The sequence below is a fragment of the Anomalospiza imberbis genome, chromosome 2, assembly GCF_031753505.1.
Source record: "Anomalospiza imberbis isolate Cuckoo-Finch-1a 21T00152 chromosome 2, ASM3175350v1, whole genome shotgun sequence".
In the NCBI taxonomy this organism is placed as follows: Eukaryota; Metazoa; Chordata; class Aves; order Passeriformes; family Viduidae; genus Anomalospiza; species Anomalospiza imberbis.
In genome coordinates this window covers 29,267,847-29,287,683 of record NC_089682.1, presented here as the reverse complement: position 1 = coordinate 29,287,683, position 19,837 = coordinate 29,267,847, and the positions used below count along the sequence as shown (strand labels likewise).

The 19,837-nt window shown below is 35.6% G+C and overlaps 1 long non-coding RNA gene across 2 annotated transcripts in view; it reads left to right on the top strand.

The window, feature by feature from the left end:
• The first annotated feature begins 14,424 nt into the window (after positions 1–14,424).
• LOC137465886 (uncharacterized) overlaps positions 14,425–19,837 on the top strand; it is a 55,262-nt gene continuing 49,849 nt past the window's right edge. For both annotated transcript variants that reach the window (XR_010994872.1, XR_010994871.1), the window contains exon 1: positions 14,425–14,623. This is a non-coding gene — a long non-coding RNA (uncharacterized lncRNA). The remainder of the gene's footprint in view (positions 14,624–19,837) is intronic.

Genomic DNA, 19,837 nt, shown 5'->3' with positions numbered 1-19,837 from the left:
CAAGGGGTTTGGTGAACCTTCATTTGGCTTCTATGTTTATGGGTTTGAATTAGTGTTAGGAAAATTAAAGGATGAGGTAGGAGATGCACTAAAAGGAAGCATCTCAAGAAGTAAAATGAGTAACAGAGATATCAAAAGTATATGTAATTAAAAGTGAGGGACTGTAAAAATAGTTTGCTACAATTTTGATACAGTCTTATTATTTAAATACATTTGTTTTAGTTTAGACATAATATACAGTATGCAAAGGTACAACCTTAAAGAGAAGTATGACCTTTTTTTTATGTTGTTTTTTTTTTTTTCCTTTTTTATTTATTTTTTTTTTTTCTGTGGAAGTGACTTCCTCACCCACTGGAAATAAGAGCAAAAGTATAACTTTCCAGAATGAACACCGACAATGATTTACTTAGTTTTGCATTGCTCATATTAGGCTTTATAATTTGTATGTCTTCCTTGCCAGAATACTCATACTCATTAGCTGTTTTCAGTTCTTTTTAATTTAAGATTTACACATTAATAAATTATGTGTAAGTCGTAGGCTATGGTAAATGGTTCTGCTAAATAGCTGCCTCAGCATCAAACTGTCTTGGAGGAGAATAGGCCCTTTTAAAGTTATCTTCATACCTTCTTTGTCCTCCAATGTTGTATTAGAGTGAAGAAATAGTAGTAGGTAGAAATTCCTCCTTTTACATGATAGGAATTTAGGGTGAGCTCATTGAGTAACTGATGAAATATACTTAAAAATGTAACTTTATGATGTTGCTTTTTCCACTGTAAGAATTGGCATTATTTCTTAATAACAATGGCAATGAAGTATTCTGGTATGCTATGCTTTTATGGATCGTGGTGTTCTCCTTGTAAGAAAATAATTTTTACCATTACCACATCACTTGTTTTTCAAATGCAAATGTAACTGATTGACTAACTATCATTTTCCCCTCAGTCTCCCTATTCAAAATTAACCTTGTGGTGTTTTTAACCACTCTCAGTGAAGAAACCCTGATCAAGACAGAAAGACAATCCAAAGTACTCCTGTCCACCACCTCAACTGTGAGTGCATGGGACCACTGGAGTGGTGAAAATGGGTGGTTTGCTCCTAATTTCTCCTGAAAACCAACTCTACTTGCTGGATAACCATGGTACCTTTCAGTTGCTTTTAAGGTGAGAAGGGTAGAAACCAGTTTGCATTAAGGATGTGACTATGATGGGATACATATGGAAATTCCATCAATGTGACGATATAAAAGGCATCTATATTTTCAAGGCAAAACTTCAAGATTTCAAACCCAATAAAGAGCAGCATAGGGCAAATAGTAAAACAGACATGGATGAAAATCTAGGATATCCATTAGCATCTGATGTTGACTCAGCAGGGGAATCCTTCCTCTGAGTTGTTCTGTAATCAGTGCTCCTGTATTTATGCATCTCATTTTTCCAAGAGCAAATGGAGCAGAGCTGGTGATTCGTACCAGTCTTTTGCATAGTAGCAATTTTGAGGTTTTAGCCAAATTTGAAGCAAATCCCAACCAGAAATTATTTTAACACAGATGTGTAGCACAAGAATTGTGGCAGAAATAGCAATTTATTTCCAAGGACCTTTCATGTGAAAGGGGCTGTCACTTGTCAGTGATCATGAGAAAATTCATGTCTGCCAATTCTACTGGTTATAGTTTTATTTGACTGGGAACATAAACCTTTGATCTAATAACAAGAGAAGACTTCTATTTCTTCAACATTATCATGCTATTCAGAAATTAGGGTACAGTTTGGGATACAGCTGCAGAATTTCTGATAGGTACACTGGCTGTTTTGTGTTATAGCATATAATTAAATATTTTAGAGCTAAATTTACCACCAAAGAAAAATATTCAGGTACCTCTAACTTTGCATTCAAAAGAAGAATATCGCTATTATTAAGTCAAATTAAATTGAGAGCAATTACAGGGAATGAAAAAAGCCACTCCCAAACTAAGTTGAAAATATACAGCTAATGAACAAAAATAAAGAGGAATGTAGGAGAAATGATGTAAAGCATTGTTTTTCTAAATGGAAAATCTTGTAAAGACAAAAAAAAAAAAAAAAGGAAAAGGAAGAGATGTCTGGCATCATTTATATTAAAATTATCCTACTGCATTAGCAAAAAAAATTAAAAATACATTCCTCCTGTAAAATGCAATAGGATCATTCAGTTGATCCATGAACACAACACAGCTTATTAAAATGCTATAATTTTTTACAACAGTTTGGAAAGAAACATTACATTTTTATCTGACTATTTACATTTTATTCCTTTAAGAACTTCATTGTGAGAGGATATGCTTTGGTTAACCAAAGAAGAATTATAATTTTGGGTAAAAATCCCTACAAAGGAAATAGTGTTTTGAGAAAATCACAAGGTGAAAGTCAACTAATTTGGTTGGCAAGAATATTTCTGTAAGGAAAGGACTTATAAGACACCTTAAAAAGAGGGAGCCAATCCATGTAACAAGAAAATCTCATTGGTTGATGTGAACACTAGCACACACACTGAACATCCCCCTTAAAAAGTATATAAATTTACAAGATACCTCGAATTTTGTTAATGTTGACAGAATATCCTGAAGTGAGAAAAATGAGCAAATGAAAGTAGAACTAGTCTATTAATTTTTGCATTTCCTTTTTTTTTTAAGAAACAAGATATATTTAATAAAAATAATTTAAAAACCCAAAACATATTTGGGATTTCACCGAATGAGTTTCTCACATAACTCTGCTAAAGATTATTTATAACAAAATCAATATATTTTTCTTAACTATTAGTATTTTTATATGTGATTATCAATAACAGTAAAAATAATCATATGAGGCCTTTTCTTATTACAATGCTTTTAAAATCCACCACAGAGTAAATGAGTTGGTAAAGTTAGTAAGGGAAATGATGTAGGATGACTTTACAGGGGAAGATATTTAGGTCTCGGTCTGAACAAATTTTTTTACCTTGCCATTTAATGTATTTCCCAAGAAAGATTATTAAATCTTAGTGTCACCATGGCTAGCACTTAGTCATTCTATAATTCTTCTAATTAGAGTATTTCTTCAACCTGATGTATTGGCAGTTAACAGTTCATTTTCCAGCCAGCTCTTATTCCAGCAAGTCATAATTGCTTGCTACACAGAGCTCTTTACACAGGATCCACAATAAACTCTTTCCTTATAATTAACTACCCTACAAGGAGGTCTCTGGTCAGCAAGTTTTGAGAACTATTTCTTATCTTCTTTCTGCATCTTACCACTACTATAAGGGCCCAAGAAACAACCCATCATCTTTCTATACGTAGTTATGACTTCAAAGTTCTGGGGAAATATTTTTTCCCCTTTGTCATCAAAGTTTACCTTATGTATGGAAGGCAGATGTTTTCTGACTTTCTATAAATGAGTATAACTAGTAGAGTCAAATGTTTTCAGGAAACAGGATTGAAAAATATTGTGAAAAAAATTACTTGGATCCAGTTTTTCTGGGAAAAAAAAGCAAATTTCTATTTTGCTACAAAGACATTTTGAAAAATGTTTAGCACCCCCAACTCATAACCAAAATATTTGTAGTTTCAAAATATCCATGTATATATGTAATTTTGTACAGTGCTGCTCTTCACTCACATAGTTTGTGACTTTTCATTCAATGCCTCTTTGTGGGTTTTTTTATTAATTTTCTTCTTTTGCAAAAATCTCACTTGTTTTCTTTCCAGCTGTTTTTCCTCTGAAACTTGCAAGATGGTCCTATGCTAAGCTGGAATGAATGCAGTTTTGCAGTCATGTTCATGATGGTATATCTTTCTACAAAGCAAGATTTGATCACATGAAAGCTCAAGAGGAAAAATAATTATGACTATCACAAAAGGAATTCAAAATATCAGCAAATTTACAGTTTTTGCATAATGAAGTAGTAGCCTTTTCATTTAGCTGTTACTCATTTTCTCTACCTACTAAACACTTACTCCAATGGGTACTAAATTTGCAATGTATCTTTTTTGCTTATTTTGCTATGATTGTCTTATTTGCTTCAGTGTATTTTTGCCATGTGTGACTTCTGGCTGAATCCATTCAGGGATTGAAGTATCTATGTGACAATTTTGTTATGCAAATTCTCTATTTAAAAATTACTATTATTTCTGAAACATGCAATTCTGTGCTGCATACCAATTGGCAATTCACATTGCAAGGCCTCCGAGCTCCTGAGGGTGGGAAGGGAACACTCCTGGAATGTGGCTCTGGGCCCCTGCACAGAACCTCTGCTTTGAGGAATCTGTTAGTAGTAGAAAAAGTGACAGGGCCAAGTTCAGTGAAAATGAGTAAAAGGAAGAATTGCTGTCATGTTTCTTCAGTGAGCCCATACTAACAAAAGGTGTGTTCATGTGAGCTCCTGCTACTTACTAGGGAAGCGTCTTGGACTGACTACGCAAACAGTTTCCTAAGTGCTGTTTTTGAGTTACGTGGAGTGAAAATTTTGATGATAGGGGTGCAGCAAAGCCATAAATTTGAGCTTCAGGATATGGAGACAGCTCCAGGTGTTCAGCCCCTGAAAGTGTATCTGAGATGTTGTGTTCCCTCTGACCCTAACTGAATTATCTAACTGAAAAAAAATTAAGTTTCATTAACCAGTCTCTCTTTAACCTTTCATACTGGTTAGGTTCGGTAGCATTTCACTCCTCATCTGCTCTTTTCTAGGTTTCAATAGGTTTTCTACAGTTTTCAATTAAGTGTCTTGGAAGTATGTCAGAATCACAGAATCACAAAATGGTTGAGGTTGTCAGGCACCTCTGGAGGTTGTCTGGTCCAATCTCCTGTTTCATCAGGGCCACCTAGAGCCAATTGCCCAAGACCTTGCCCAGATATCCATTGAATATATCCTCTGCAGAATCATCCTCACCATAAAATCTGTTTCCTGATATTTAGAGGGAAACTATTTTTAAGTTGTGCCCACTGCCTCTGGTCCTCTCAGTAGGCACCACTGATGACTCTCTGCACCCAACCTTCAGTTATTTGTACACATGGATTGGAACTTCCTGAGCCTTCTCTTCTCCAGGCTGAACAGACATGAGCCTCTCAACCTCTCCTCATATGAGAAGAGCTTCTGTCCCTTAATCAGTGGCACTTTGCTGGACTCTTTTAGTATCTTCATGTCTCTCTTGTAATGGGAAACGCTGAACTGGACCCAACACCCTAGTTGTGGCCTAATCAGTGCTGTAGAACAAAAGGATCACTGTTCTTGATCTGCTGAAAATATTTTACCTAATGCACCCCAGGATACTACTCACCCTTGTTGTAGCAGTGACACCTTGCTGGCTCATAGTCAGCTTGGTATCTAACAGGATCCTCAGATCCTTTTCTGCAAAGCCACTTTCTAGTGAGGTGGATCCCGCCTCTGCTCATTCCCGGCTTGTTCTGCTTGATCCTCCCATGCACAGGACTTTGCACTTCTACGTGTTAAAATTCCTGAGGCCCCATCAGGCTATTTCTCCAGCTGCCAAGGTCTCTCTGGAACACAGCAGAGCTGCTTGGCATATCATCCACTCCTCTCAGTTTGGTGTGATCTGCAGTCTTAGTGGGGATAGACCCTGCTCCACCATTCAGAGCAATAATGAAGGTGCTGAATAGAACTGGACCTACTTTTGACCCATGGGGTACACTACTAGGTGGTGGTGCTGTCCTCCAACAAGAATTTCCGCAGTTGATCCCCAGCTGGGCCTGGCCATTCAGTCCGCTTTCAAGAATGAGCTGAACACCTGACTACTTCAAAATAGCTATTATAATGCCATTTTTTTTTAAATTTGGTGATTTATACTAGGAAAATTATTAAAGTGACTCTTTGATTAGCTTTATCCCAGTCCAATACACATATAATTTGGCTGTAAATACCCTGAAAATTGACTTTAGTTGGTTTTTGGCCAGAATATACTAAAACTTTGCTTTTCTAAAATGAGCTAAGGTCAGGAAGTCTGCAAGCTGAATATTAACTCTCAGGCCACCAGGAGCTGGTATTCATATAATTGAAGAACATACTTAAAAGTCGAAGTCATAGCATCACTCTAGGGAGGAGAAATGAAAAGTAGCCTTGAACAGATTGTAAATATCAGCACTTTAATATTTCTCATCTAACAAAACATTAGTTAAATTCTTTACATGCAATTACTTCTTCCACAAACCCGGTTAGAGTAAAGGAGTCCTCTGCTGAAATTAAGGTATTATTAATGTAACTACTCATTCAGGCATTTTTGTTTTATTTTAGCTGCCAGGTTAATTTGCTGTAGTTAGGACAAAATTAATGGCAAGGGACATTAATATCTATCAATAAAAAAAATTAGCTGTTAAATTTTGATCTAAACAATCACTTAGGCATCTTAATCAACACTTGGGAAGAATTTTGATATCTTTGTTCATAATAGGAATTTTAAATCCAAATGTTGCCTGGTTCTGGAGGAGCACCTCACCTGGGCAGAGTGGGTGTGATGTGGAAGGGTCTAGAAGGAAGACTAGGCAGGACAGAAGGATTTGTCATTTCAACCCTATCAGTAGTTCTCATGAATTCTGACTTACATGTAAAGGATTATCTCTGAGTTTTACATCTTCATATGCGTATGTAAAAATTGTATCCAGGACCTGAACTGCAGAAGTGAGTGTCCTAGCACAAAACTATAGTGCCAAGTCTCCAGTTCAGTTTTCAGTTTCTGTTCTTATAAATCCTGGCTTTGTGTGGATCCCATGAGACTTCCAGCAGATTGGGCTGAAGTCATCTCACTGCATTGCCAAGAGCCCCACAGTGCTCTCTTGCTGAAGAATACTTGTCAATTTTTACCAAAATAAAAAACTTAAGTCTGTTCTTGAAGTCAACCCATAGACAACAGGTCACTAGATAGCAATTTGTCTTAATAAATTTGGTTTTTATATTCCATTTTAATGGCAATTTTGTATGCATTTTCTTATATGCTTTTGTAGAAGTACTCGTATTTTCATAATTCTAAACAAATTAAAAAGCAATCAGCATCTTCCACTTATTCAAAATGAATGAAATTATAGTAAATTATTTCTAAATGTTTTTGTCCCTCCTCAGCAGAAAGGTAAAGTACTGCTGACCAGAGGAAACATACCTTTTTTTTTTGTGACATGTTTTGTAAATTTTCAAATTGGAAATGTGAAAACATTTAAAATTTCATGCATAATGAGAAGCTTGAAAGTGTTGACTGCAGAGACTCCAGAAACAGAAGTTAAATGTTAAAACTGTTCATAATGTAAGAATAAAAAGTTAATGTAGAGAAAAGGGTTGCCTCTTTTCTTTTGTAAATAAAAATAAAGGAAAATAGGCAGAATGAACCAAATGTGGGAAAATTTACTTCTGTTTCTTGTATGTATTTTAGTTTCCATAAAATTTTTTTTTTTCATTTCAACTACTAATAGACATAATGTTTGGGGTTTTGTTTGGGTTTTTTTTTTTTTTTCAGTACAAGAGCTTATATTTCACAGGTCTGAGGCATTCCCCTAATGACAAAGAGTTAGAAAGGATTTGGGGAAGGAATCAGTATTTCTGCTCTGCGACTTTCAGTATTTAGGGAACTACATAATTGACGTTTACTTTCATACAATAACCCCTAGCAATGCATTAAGATACTGCACATTATAGAGCCAAAAATATATGTGGCCTGCTAGGAGCTCTTCTGTTTTTCTGTATCTGTAGGAAGTTAGAAGGCAGTTTGACTGCAGTGGCCAACAAAGGGATAAGACAAGAGTAAAAGAGATTATGGATAAAAAAATAATCTGCCTACAAAATCTCTTCTAACCTTTTGAAGCTTCCAGTATATCTTCAGGTAATATGCCAAGACTTGTGGCCATTTGGTGAAGAAACAGGTTAAAAATTACTTACAATATAGAAACACAACTGAGTCTATATGTACTTTAGTGTAAGGGGAGTGAACTTTGTGTCAGAGTTGTACTATGGAAAATTCTGGTTCCAATGCCTTTTGTTGTCAGATACTTAAATATTTTTAAAAGTATGAGGCCTTTCAGGATTTTACAGTAGGAAAAAAACGAGCAGGGAGTAGTTTGAGGTTTTCTTCATTTGTTGTGTTCTAAAGAATGGCATTCTGCCAAAATTTAGTTGTCTGTTATGCAAATAGAAGGAAATACCCTGTGGAAATAAAAAAATCACCAACAAATCTTATATAATAGTGGAAAATCCCAGACCAAAAGAAAAAAAATGTCTTCTAGTTCTAGCTGATTAGTTTGGTTTTGCAGCAGAGCAGGAATTGCTATACTTTACAGATTTCAGGGCTTACGATGCCCCTGGTTCAAGTATGAGCGGTCAGCAGAGGCCAGATGAAGGGCCAGGCTGAGACCTGCAAGACTTTCTACCTAAGTGAGAGACAAACTGCTGGATGCTTCTGTGGCTGCTGCAGCAAAAGCAGCTGAACAAAAGCCTACATTTCTTATTAAAAGGAGGAGTGAGATTTCAAAGGAATAATTTTCCTTTGCTTCTGACCTCTCCTCATGCTTTTCTGGAAAAAAAAGCACATGGATATTCATCAGAATATCCTGTATCTAGCAAAGGGGGATTAACAATCCACTATTAGTAGATTGCAATTGTGCTAGTTATTGTGTTAAGGAAAAGTCATGCATTTAAGTAAAATAAGTAAATGTTTTAACTCAGGAGCCTTAATTTCGTTCCAATTTAATTCATAAGGAAAAGAAAAAATAGCAGCAATTGTGGATGAAAAATGTAAGATAGAAAAGACTAATGAAAAAATAAAGTCCAACAGTTTTACATTATACCTTATTCCAGGGTATGAAATTAGTTGGTCCTGACTCTGCTCAGTAAGATAATATCTAGCTTCAGCCTGACTTCAAGTGAACTCTATTGATGAATGGAAAAGTCTTTTTGTCACTGGGGAAGTGCCTGAAAACAATCTGTTCCTGAGAGCAACTGAGTTGTTAGCAGAAAAGGAGACAGTCATCTGAGATGTTCCCTCATGTGTTCTATTGCTCTGAATGATACAGAAAATTGGATACTAATTCTTAGAATGTAAAGATTCCAATAAACTACTTTTAGACAAAGAAAGTTTTCTTATCTGGAATTTTTTCCCCATTATTCTCTATCTGCCTTTTCATATTGTAAGACCTCAAGGTAAGATCTCTCATACATATTTGTAAAACACTTGTGTTAATACAAATACTAAAATCCAACACAGTATTAAATATTAGCTCTTCAGTTATATTAATTCAGAATGGTTCAACTAACTCAGTTCTACTTTCTGTGAAGAGTATTAATTAAAGTAGTCAGTAAACAAAAAGATAATGATGGGGGTTTGAAACCATCTAGACTAGTTTTATCACAGTTAAACTTTTGTTTCATGGTGTTACACTTGGTGCTTCTTCCTATAACTGAAATTAGAGTCCAGGCTACACAAAATAAATGAGCTAACTGAGAGAGGCTAGTCAGGATGTGGGCTATTTTCTTCCTTGCTACTTCCTTGCTACTTTGTTTCCTGCTAGAAACAAAGAACATGTCATGATAGTGTCCTTTCCTGGTTCTAGCAAACCTGGAAACATAAAATGACTAAATAGAATATTTCCTTCTAAGGATTTTTCTTTCCACTGTATTTTTAAAAGTATTAGCCTCACTAGAAGTTGTCCAAATTAATGAAAGGGAAAATATAAAAAGAGAACAACAACAACAACAAAAAAGCATGTGAGAGGAGTAGAGGAGTTCTACTCCCTCTTCCCATTCTCCAAGAGGAGAAAAATTCTTTTCAATTCCCTTCTAGGATTCCAGTGAGTCTCACAAATATTCAGTTGTGGTCTTGACAGCTTCCCAGAGGTCTTATTTTAAGAAAATGAGTCACACCCATCTTCTGAGAAAGCAAATTATTTTAAAACACTCTTGGTTGCTGAAAATCATTATTCTTCTTGAATATCTTAAGGCTATATTAATTGCCTACAGATAAAGATATATTAATTACCTAGTGATAAATTAATCTTTAAAAATGTTGAGTTCCAATAGCAAGGCACTTGAATATAATTAAGAACTTGGGATAATTGAGAATTGTAGGGCACATCCACATACACTTCACATAAGTTTATTCAAGTTAGTCCCAAAAGAGAGGATATGTGTATGCCACACTGCTATGCCACACAGGTATACTAGCTCATGTATAGGATGCTGTATAGTGATGTGAATGTGGTATTTGCACTGGGACTAATTAGGTCACTTCACTTTTCACATTGTGATAGTTTCCAGTTCCAGAGCCAGCTGGGTATCTTTTCATGGTGCAACAGTGTTCACTATAGACATAGTCTTAAAATTATTGTGTATACACGCTTGCCTATTTGTCATGTGTACTGAATGAATTAGGATCCCCACTGGAAAACAGAACACAATTATTCATAAGGCATCACATATTTCAGGATTTTTTATTTGGGGTTTTCTAACTTTAAATGTTTGATTTTTGCCATCTGACTTTTGAAGAAAGGAAAAAACCTTAACATATTTTTATATGTTGTGACAACCCTCCATTCTGTGCTCTAACAAGTATTTGAACCACAACCTTCACAGCTGAGACTGCTATTCCTTGTAGTAGGAGACAACTATTATCTCAGTGGGGAATAGACAAACTGATGGTGTTTAATCAAAGGGTTTGGAGGGGCCCCAGAATAGGCTGACTTCCTTTCCTCAACTTCCTAACAGGGAAGCTTTTGGCCAGATGTGAGGAATGAATTACTTGGATTACTCTGATGCTAGCAAAAACAGAAATAACTTTTCTTTTTCTGTAACAAATTTTAGCTTATATTGCTTTGTATACCTGTACAGTACCCAAACATCATTACTTACAGGACATACTACTCATTGCATCAATATGTGACAAAAAAAAAAAAAAAAAAAAAAAAAAAAAGTAAAATCACTGCACAGGAGCAATGAAAATTGTGTTCAGATGATGAATTCAGAGGTATATGCAAGTTTTTTTTTCCCAAAATGTAGTTTAGGATTTTATCCCTGAAGAAGTTTCTTAAAAAAATTAAAGATAAAAATATTTTTTTCATAAATATGTATTCCCTTTTTACAGAGTTAGCATGAAACACTAAATTTTTGTATCTCCTATGACTGAAGTATGAGTAATTGCACATATAATTGAACTGCCAGATATAATTTCTCTGATTAGGAATGTACAGATTTCAGTTTGGTTTTCTAGCTTGAAACTGATCTACCATCATAGATTTGTAGGTTAACATGATCTCTTGAGATAGATTTTCATTGGTCTCTTTGTGCAAAATAAAGTCAAGCCATTCACAAACACTTAATTCTATTAAAGATTAATTCCATTATATTGTTGCAATCTTTCTGAAGTGATAAATATGACAGCAATGAGCCAGATTCATGTCTGGGATACACTGAATTTCAAAGCCCTCATCTTTAAAGGCAGATTTTTCAGATAGGGAAATAATTTTTCCGGATGTGGACTACAACCACACAAAACCATATATGATTTCAGCGAACTGGAACCAACGTACTCAGTACTAAACTGCCAGGATGTCTGATTGCTCATTAAAACTGCCAGCAAGCTACAGAAAAGTTGAAAAAGACAGTAACAAAATCACTGTTTACATTCTTGTGAACCTGAACCCATCTTTAGTGACTGCATCAATCTCAGCCTCTAGCTCCGGTGCAGAATTCATGACTTAAAGGCTTTTTGCTCATTCATAATTTTCATCATTTACAGATGGCTTGTTTAGACCCTGTTTCATAAGACACCACAGGGGAAAGCTCAGAATATTTGGTACAGCACTTATATCAGCCCAGACCTCTCCAGGGACACCAAGGGAAAGTCAAAGACATTAATAAGAGAGAACCCCTAAACCCAAAAATTAGGTACCCAGTGCAAGGTAGAGCTTAGTTAACTTTAGTATCTTAAACTCCACAGGCTGAGAAGAAAAATAATTATATTTGAAAAAAATTTCCTTTTTAAATCCTGCTTCTAATGGAGAAATCACAAGGCAAAAATTGGAGGAAGAGTCATTGCTGGTTTTAAGTTAAACTAGAAAATGAAAAATAACATGCTTGTCATAGCAAACAGTAAAACTTTTCATCATAGTTCAGACCTACTTGAAAGACTGAGATGTTACTGAAATTGGAAATACCACTGAGCTTAAGTGCAATACCACACAAGTTCTTTCCATAACACATATATTCTTCTAAGTACAACCAATATAAGAAGAATATAAACTCTGAAAGGGATACTTACAAGATAGGTTTAATTAACCTAATGTTCTTCCAATCCTTCAACAAAATGGTTCAAATATTTTCAGTATGCTAAATGTAAATAAATGAAGCAAGTTCATAAATTCAACATATTGCTTTGTTGTCTGTGAAGCTGTACTGATTTTCCAATTGGAGTAATTATAGCAATGTCATTTCTTTAATAAATATTTTTATTAATTTTTGATGCATATAAATACACAAAAGTAATAAATATGAAAAAATAGCACAAAAAGAGAATAATGCTGAAGAAAATGCAAATTATATCCGTTCATAATATCAGCAATTATCTGTATTTCTAGAATACTTTCCATTTTGTTGTCTACAAACATGCCACAGATATGAACTAGTTGCAAAGCTTCTGTGAGAAGATGAAGACTTAGCATCTCTGTTTAAACTTGCTTCAATTTTTAAGTGCCCAACATTTTTGGAGAAGTGGGTGACTAAAGGAGGAATGAACTACCCATACAACATTCTGATCAATAATAAAAATGCCTCTTTTTATCATTGATTTCCTGAAGGATCTGGGTCTTTGTGAATAGAGGAGAATTTCATCTGGAGTATGTATCAGGAAAAGAATAGAGTTGAGGGCTACTAATTTTCAGTCTCCTGTTCTATCCACCAAATCATCCTGTCCAGCTCACAGCACAGCACTGTAGCTTGAGGACATCAACTGTATGCAGTCTCAATCACTCTGGGCTGTTTGTAGGAGAGCTACTTGTCCAACTAAACTCTTTATGCAATAACTTTTGAGAAAGCCTCATTCTGCTACCATAAATGAGACTTATCATCCTCCTTCTGCCTTTTTTAGATTCTGTAGAAATTTATCTGGTCTCCTTTATTTTAGTCTATAACACTGTACCAAAAGGAATATGAATAATTAAATGATAATGTTGTCTATATGTCTTGATAGGGACATAGAGTCTGATAAAACTTTCTTGCTGTACAAAGTGTTTGTCTGGAGAACAATGACAATTTGAAATATCAATATAATTATTTCAGTAAGCACATTAACAGAGAGAAATTTATTTTAAGAAGTAAAATAATAATTTGAAAAATAAAACAGAAAAAAACCAAAAGGAAAATAGGAGGTATGTCCTACTCAGTGCGTTGAATTTTTATCTGCGAACTCTGTATTACATCAATAGAAAAGACAGAAAATTTTTCCTGCAGTTATTTCAAGACTCTGTAACCCAAATCCATATTATGATGTTGGGGAAATGTCCTGGTTTCAAGAAATTAAATGAGCCTTAATCATTTCAATTCACCAGTCTCTTATGATTTGTTCATATGATTTCACTAAGTAGTTTGATACGTTGTTTAAGAATATTCTGTTAAATAAGTAACATTTACAAGAATTTCTCTCCGTCCCTGCAGGGATAATAGAACATTATAACAGTTCCTTCATAGAGAAAGCTCTCAACTTTTAGCTCCTTTTTTGTTAAATCTAAAAATCAACTTCCTTTCTAGCAGCACTGACAAATCTATTCACAGTAGATCAAACAAAAGGGTGGAAAATGAAGTGGAAAATGTCAGGGAGATTGGTAATGTTAGAGAGGACAATAAAATCTTGAGAAAGAGGACCTGGAGTATTAAACCTCTATACAGGCTGTTGTTTCACAACAACTTGCCAGTATGATGACACTTTGATAGATAGTTTCTGGGGTTTGTCCGGAGTTTTTATGTATCTTCTGCAACACCCAGGGACTCCAGGAGCTCTGAAGGAAGCCAGAATATGATATGCAGACAGGGGTTCTGGTGACTTCTCCTTCACCTGCTCTCCTTTGCTTGGCCAAATCACAGTACATAATATTTCTTAAAAGTCATAACCTTCCACAAAACTTATTTTGGGGGAAGTGATAATGGATCACAGAAGATGTAAATATCACAGAAGAGCCCCTTTCAATCCCCATACCTACATGCCCATGCATAAAAATCATCTTGGCGTTGACTGATGATTTCTTCTAAATATGACAGATCACGAATTTCTAGCTCATTTGTTTCTTTCTCTTTCATAGAAGATCTGATTATCGGCCATGAAATTTACCTAAATAAAGATTGTGTGTGGAGCAGATTTTACGCCTTTAATTACAAAGAAGAGTTAGTTAACGTTGCTGTACCAGCCTTCCTCTCTGTTGCACGCCGATTCCACACAGTCCTTTCAGAAAAAGGAATGCCTAAAAAATGGAACTGCAACAAGGAAGGCAAAGCTGGGAGGGGATCTGTTGTAAATGCCTAGCCTAGGTGCATCCCTGGAGGTTTTCTGGCAGGAATTTGAACTTGCAGAGTCCTCAGTTCAAGTGTGCTTGTTGGGAGATCCTGATTGCAAGCCTCGGTTTTTAGAAGGTGAGCGGGTGGTTCATAATTTGGGGAGAAGAGGGTGCTGAGCTGCTTTGCCGTCAAGCCTTCTGACTGCAACAGTGGCAGGTCTGGCTTCAGTTCTGAGAAGAGAGAGGGGTTTTTGCCAAATTTTCTAACCCAAGTACCTGCATTGTTACATGCTTAGCTCTGACATGCAAATACTGACGCTCATACATATGTATGAATATGTCAGTGTCGGTCTTCAGCCGTGGATAGCTGTATGCTTGACTGGCATGTGTGTTGCTGATTACTTGATTCTTGGATTCCAATGATTTTTTGAGACAGCTGAAACCCCAATTTTTTACATTTTGTTTATTTAGTGAAATAACAAAAAAAAAAATAAAAAGGAAGAGAAGGCGAAGGTTGATTTAAGTTTGGAGGTTTGTTTTTTTTCAAGTTTTTTTTTTTTTTTTTTTTTTTTTTCCCTTTGGCTTTGGTGTTTTCTCTTAAGCTGTGTTTCAGCTTGCAGCAAGTGGTTGGCCACCCCTACCCTTCTGGTTCCTTGCTTTCTTTTACACTATTCCAGAACATGTTTCATGCCTTCCCTCTTTCTTGTTTAGACTAAATTAGCCAATGAACAACCTGACCCAGCTGCTTAGCTGTTCCCTGATCTGCATTTTACTTCTTAATGAGCTCAGAGTGACAAGCTATTTAGGCTGCTTGTTCCAGCATCAGCTCTGACTCCATCTGTAACTTTAGTGCCACTTCTTTGTCAGCAATGCCAATTACAAATGTGTGCTTTTCTAATTTACAGCACTCCACTTATAACGCCCACGCTGTGCTCCGTGTGTTCTCTCTTTGCTTCTACTGTTTGTAGTCACCTGAGCAGACCTTCAGATTGTCAGAGCAAGGGTCTGCTACATGGCTGGCATTGATCAGCTATCTATAGCACCATATACAATTTGGCACTGCATAGATCGTTTGCTCCCTTTCATCTGCCCTGAATTTGGAAAGCTCTGTCGGTTCACACGGGGTTCTACAAACCTGTCTGTGCGTTGATCCTTCTGTGAACTGGCAATCCTGGAGCAAATGTGTTCCCTTACATATGATACCGCAATATGGGAAAAAGAATTACTTACTATGCATCTGTAGGGCTATATTATATTTTTCTTGGCCTCCTCTGCATTCATCTGCAGAAAAATCTTAAATATGTTCCTCTTTTGCCCGTGAGCAATAACTACAACTTGATCCATTTCTTTGTGTGTATTGTTAAAAATGCAGAACATCCTCAAGTCTCTGCTCAGGCAAATACAGTACCAGTAAGCAGTCTCCATTTCTGCTGGTTTATAATATGGCTTACTGAGTAGTTGAAAAATTATTTGCTCTTTTCTGTTGCTGCTGCTGCTGCTGGGTGTGCATTGCCTGTTGACCACTTGGTCTTCTGAAGAGTAAGACTCATATCTAGAAAGACATTTCAGGGAGCACTAAAGGAAACAATCTATTTGGCTCCTTATCTTCTCAGACATTTCCTCAGATTTAATACCTGGTGTATTTAAAATCAATTAAAATACATAACTTCTTCATGTTATTAATAATTTACTTTTTGGTTTTAATTTCATCATATTCTGTTGCTGTTCCAATTGGTGGCTGGATATGAAAAGACCATTATTTTCTCCAGCCATGCCAGACGATACAAGAACACAATCTCAGACTATCTGATTTCATCTGAAAGTTCACTATGAGTGTTTTTTCCACTGAATTTTTTGCTCCCCATTTGCACTATTTCTTAGTAACTATGGAATACCCTTAATTATTGTAAGCAGAGGAATGAGGGAAGTCCCAAGAAAAGCATCAGGGGGGAAATGATGTATATCTGTTAAGGTAGGATAACAAGGTTCCAATAGTTACCAGGCTATATTTCTTTCATCAGATCCCATGTGGTGTTTTCAGTTGAAATGAGTGGGCATCAGCCAAGGTATTCCTGAAATGATTAAGCCCTTTATCTCCTATAGACTGTGGAAGTAGAATTTGGTTTGATGTGCAGAACAAAGAAGCAGTAGTGAGCAACATTTAGCATCTATTTCTACATTATTATTTTGCCTTCAGGAAAAAAAAAATTAGTCTTGAGATAAAATGGTTACTCATAGGTATAAGTGTTAAAAGTTGTGTGTTGTACTCACATACATAACAGTCAGAAACTATACACCAAAAAATCTGGTATTACAAAGTTTACATCTTGAATCTGTAAAACTATAGATGTAGGTTGCTGAGTTTAAATGGCCCCAAGAATAAGGCAATGCATGGATTGATTTTGAACCATTTATGATCTGTCTCTAATAACTCTTCCTTTATTAGAAGATTTACTCAATTTTTCAGGAAAACAAAACAATAGTGAACAAGCTGCTCAACTTTTAGATTTTCCTGAACAGCTGATAACTAGACCATGGAGTTTGTTTAGATTATTAAAAATGCTACCAAATTTTCAAATTTTATCAAAAATTCTACTTCAAATGTTTTTGCAGAGGGTAAATATCATTGGGAAAAATCACTAAGGCTGACATGTACAGCAAATATGGTGGAGATCTGAACATCATATCTCATTTTTTATATTAAACAAGCATAGAAAAGGTAAGTGATGGTGGTGGCCAAACCTGTGACTTTTAATTTTTAATACTGGAGGATTCAAGGTTTTTTGTTTGTTTCTTTGTTTGTTTGTTTTTTTGGTTTTTTTTTTAGTTTTTTTTTTAGTGATTCCTCACTAAAAGACCAGAAAGCTTTGAAAATTATGATCATAATTCTAAAATAATACCATTAGAATTGGTGTACTTGTCTCAGGAAATTAGATTTGCTTTTATTCTCCTGTTTTTAGTAGCTTAGGTTTTCTGAAAAGGAAGAATTACAAAGGTTTTAATCTACTTTCCACAAGAGAGATCGTGTTGATGTCTCTAAGTGTCACAGTGAAATAACTTTTTTAAATTTACTCATTTGTAAGAAGGATTCTGTCCTGTAAGAAAAACTTGTCTGTATCCTTTTTTTTTAAGTCTATTGCTAGTAAGAATTAAATAATTTATTTTAGATACATTATTTTAGTTGTAATAAGTAGATGTTATTCTGATCACAATGACTCTTTGCTACTCCTCCTTCTACTTTTCCTCTGTCTCTCCAGGCTTTTTTGGGAAACATGCTCTGGGGACTGCCAGAGGAATGAGTGTAGAGGTCTATGGATCTTGTTTTGGCCTGACTATTCATCAGCCAGTACAACAGCTATGGGACACATTTGCCAGCTAGAGCAACTTAGGGCAGTCCTGAGGTTGCTCAAAACAGCACTGGGGATTAACAGTCCCAAGAAAGATGCAGGAACTGTGGCTGTCTCTGTCACCACTTTTCACTACTGCAGTGAGAATACTTTAGCCAAGGCAGGAAAATCCGGCAAGTGAAAAAATATAGAGTGTTATAAATGTGTTATTTTTAAATAGTCACTTTTAAAATGCATGGGATCAAGATCTCCTTATTAATTTCCATTGATATTGCATCAACTGCAAAACTATTTTGTTAAGATTGGTCATTATTTCCCAATTTTTTACTTTTCCTCTTTCTTTTTTTTTGTACATCTTTTTTCCCCTCTTTTTTTTTTCACATGTGGGCTGAAACTAATAAACTAATACATGTTAAGTTCAAAACTATGCATGACAATATTTTGGTTTTTACCTCCTATATTGCACAAGTTATTGAACTTCTTGTAATTTCTGCATTGAACCTTACAACTTACAGCTTAGCTAGAATGTACCTTTTAAAAAGCTATCCAGTATTGATTTAAGGACTCCCACTGAAAAGTAATCAACTATGCCCCTCAGTAATTTACTCCAGTGATTAATTACCCTCAGTATTAATATTATGCACCTTATTTTCAATATCTCTCTTTTTTAATTCAGTATTTTCAGTGGGAAAGATAGGAGAATTTTTATACTGTTCTGTGAAGAACTGCTCAGCATTAATCTATATGAAGTAAAATAGCGTTACTCCCTCATTGCTCCCTTACTGCTCCCTTACAGATGTAACATTTCACAAGTAACAATTTGAAGCTCATTGAGTACTACAGACATATCTCTAAATAAGGGCTCAAATATGATATAAGCCCATATCCTTACCTCCCAACGAATGCCAGAGAAATACTTTTACATGGGATCTGGAGAGTGAACTGTTGTGTGTATCAAGGGGCTAAGACTGCAGGTACATTTACTCCCTGGCCTGTATTAAGAAACCACAAGGATGTAGAGGTTGTCCTTCCCCTAAGTGCATGCCTGAAAATAATGTGATTATACTGGTTAGTTTGTACAGAACCGTTTTTTGGGTAAAGATTTTTCATATATTTTCATAGAAGTCAACATGGTGATGGAGATGACTGGAGGGTATCAGCCTCTCCCCCTAATTATGAAACATAATTGTTAAAAGGAAATCAAAACCTTTGCTTATTTACAGGCTAAATTGAGGCAGCAAGAGTAGACACTGGTTAAGAATTGGTTGCATCGCCTTCAGTTCAGGCTAAAGTTTCTTGTCTGCAAATTAAACAGTACATTTGGTGTACATTTTTCTCTTCATTTCTTCATCTCCAAATGTGCTTTAGTCTTAACCTAGAGGGACCACCTGTGAGTGAGAGGGTAGTTTAGTCTCCATGCTTATTCACTCTTTGGTCTCTCTGCTGAGACTGTCAAGCCAAGAATGCCAATTAGTTCAGCATTAACAAGCCCCTTTATGTGTTCTATTGGGCCTAAGAATTGACAGCTTCAATTCTGAATTTCCTTGGTTATGTGGATTTATGTTAAATTCTTGTTTCTCATGAAAATGCTCTCAAGCCTCTAGTTGGGCTGTAACTAATTGTTTCAGAATTAAAAGTGGGTGCAAATGAAAACCTGGTCAGGTTACCCTTGGACTTGGATACACTATCAAAGCTAATCTGTACAGATCTTGCTTAACTGTGTTTACAGTGCTCCTCTGAAATATTTTTTTTTGTCTAAAACTGTGAAAAGTCTTCATTTTATATTGATGGGCATGCATGTGCCTAATCTATGAGCAAAGAGTGGGGTTTGAAGCAAGCCTTGTTCAGAAACAAATTTTGAGAAAGGAAAAGAATTTTAAATCCGTGCGCTATATAAACTGCTTTGTACATTTGATTCAATGTTAGCCCATGTCTGCAAAAGTACTGCAAGTGCTGGCTACTTAGGGACTACATAGGGTAGTTGTGCTTTCTCCTGTGCTACC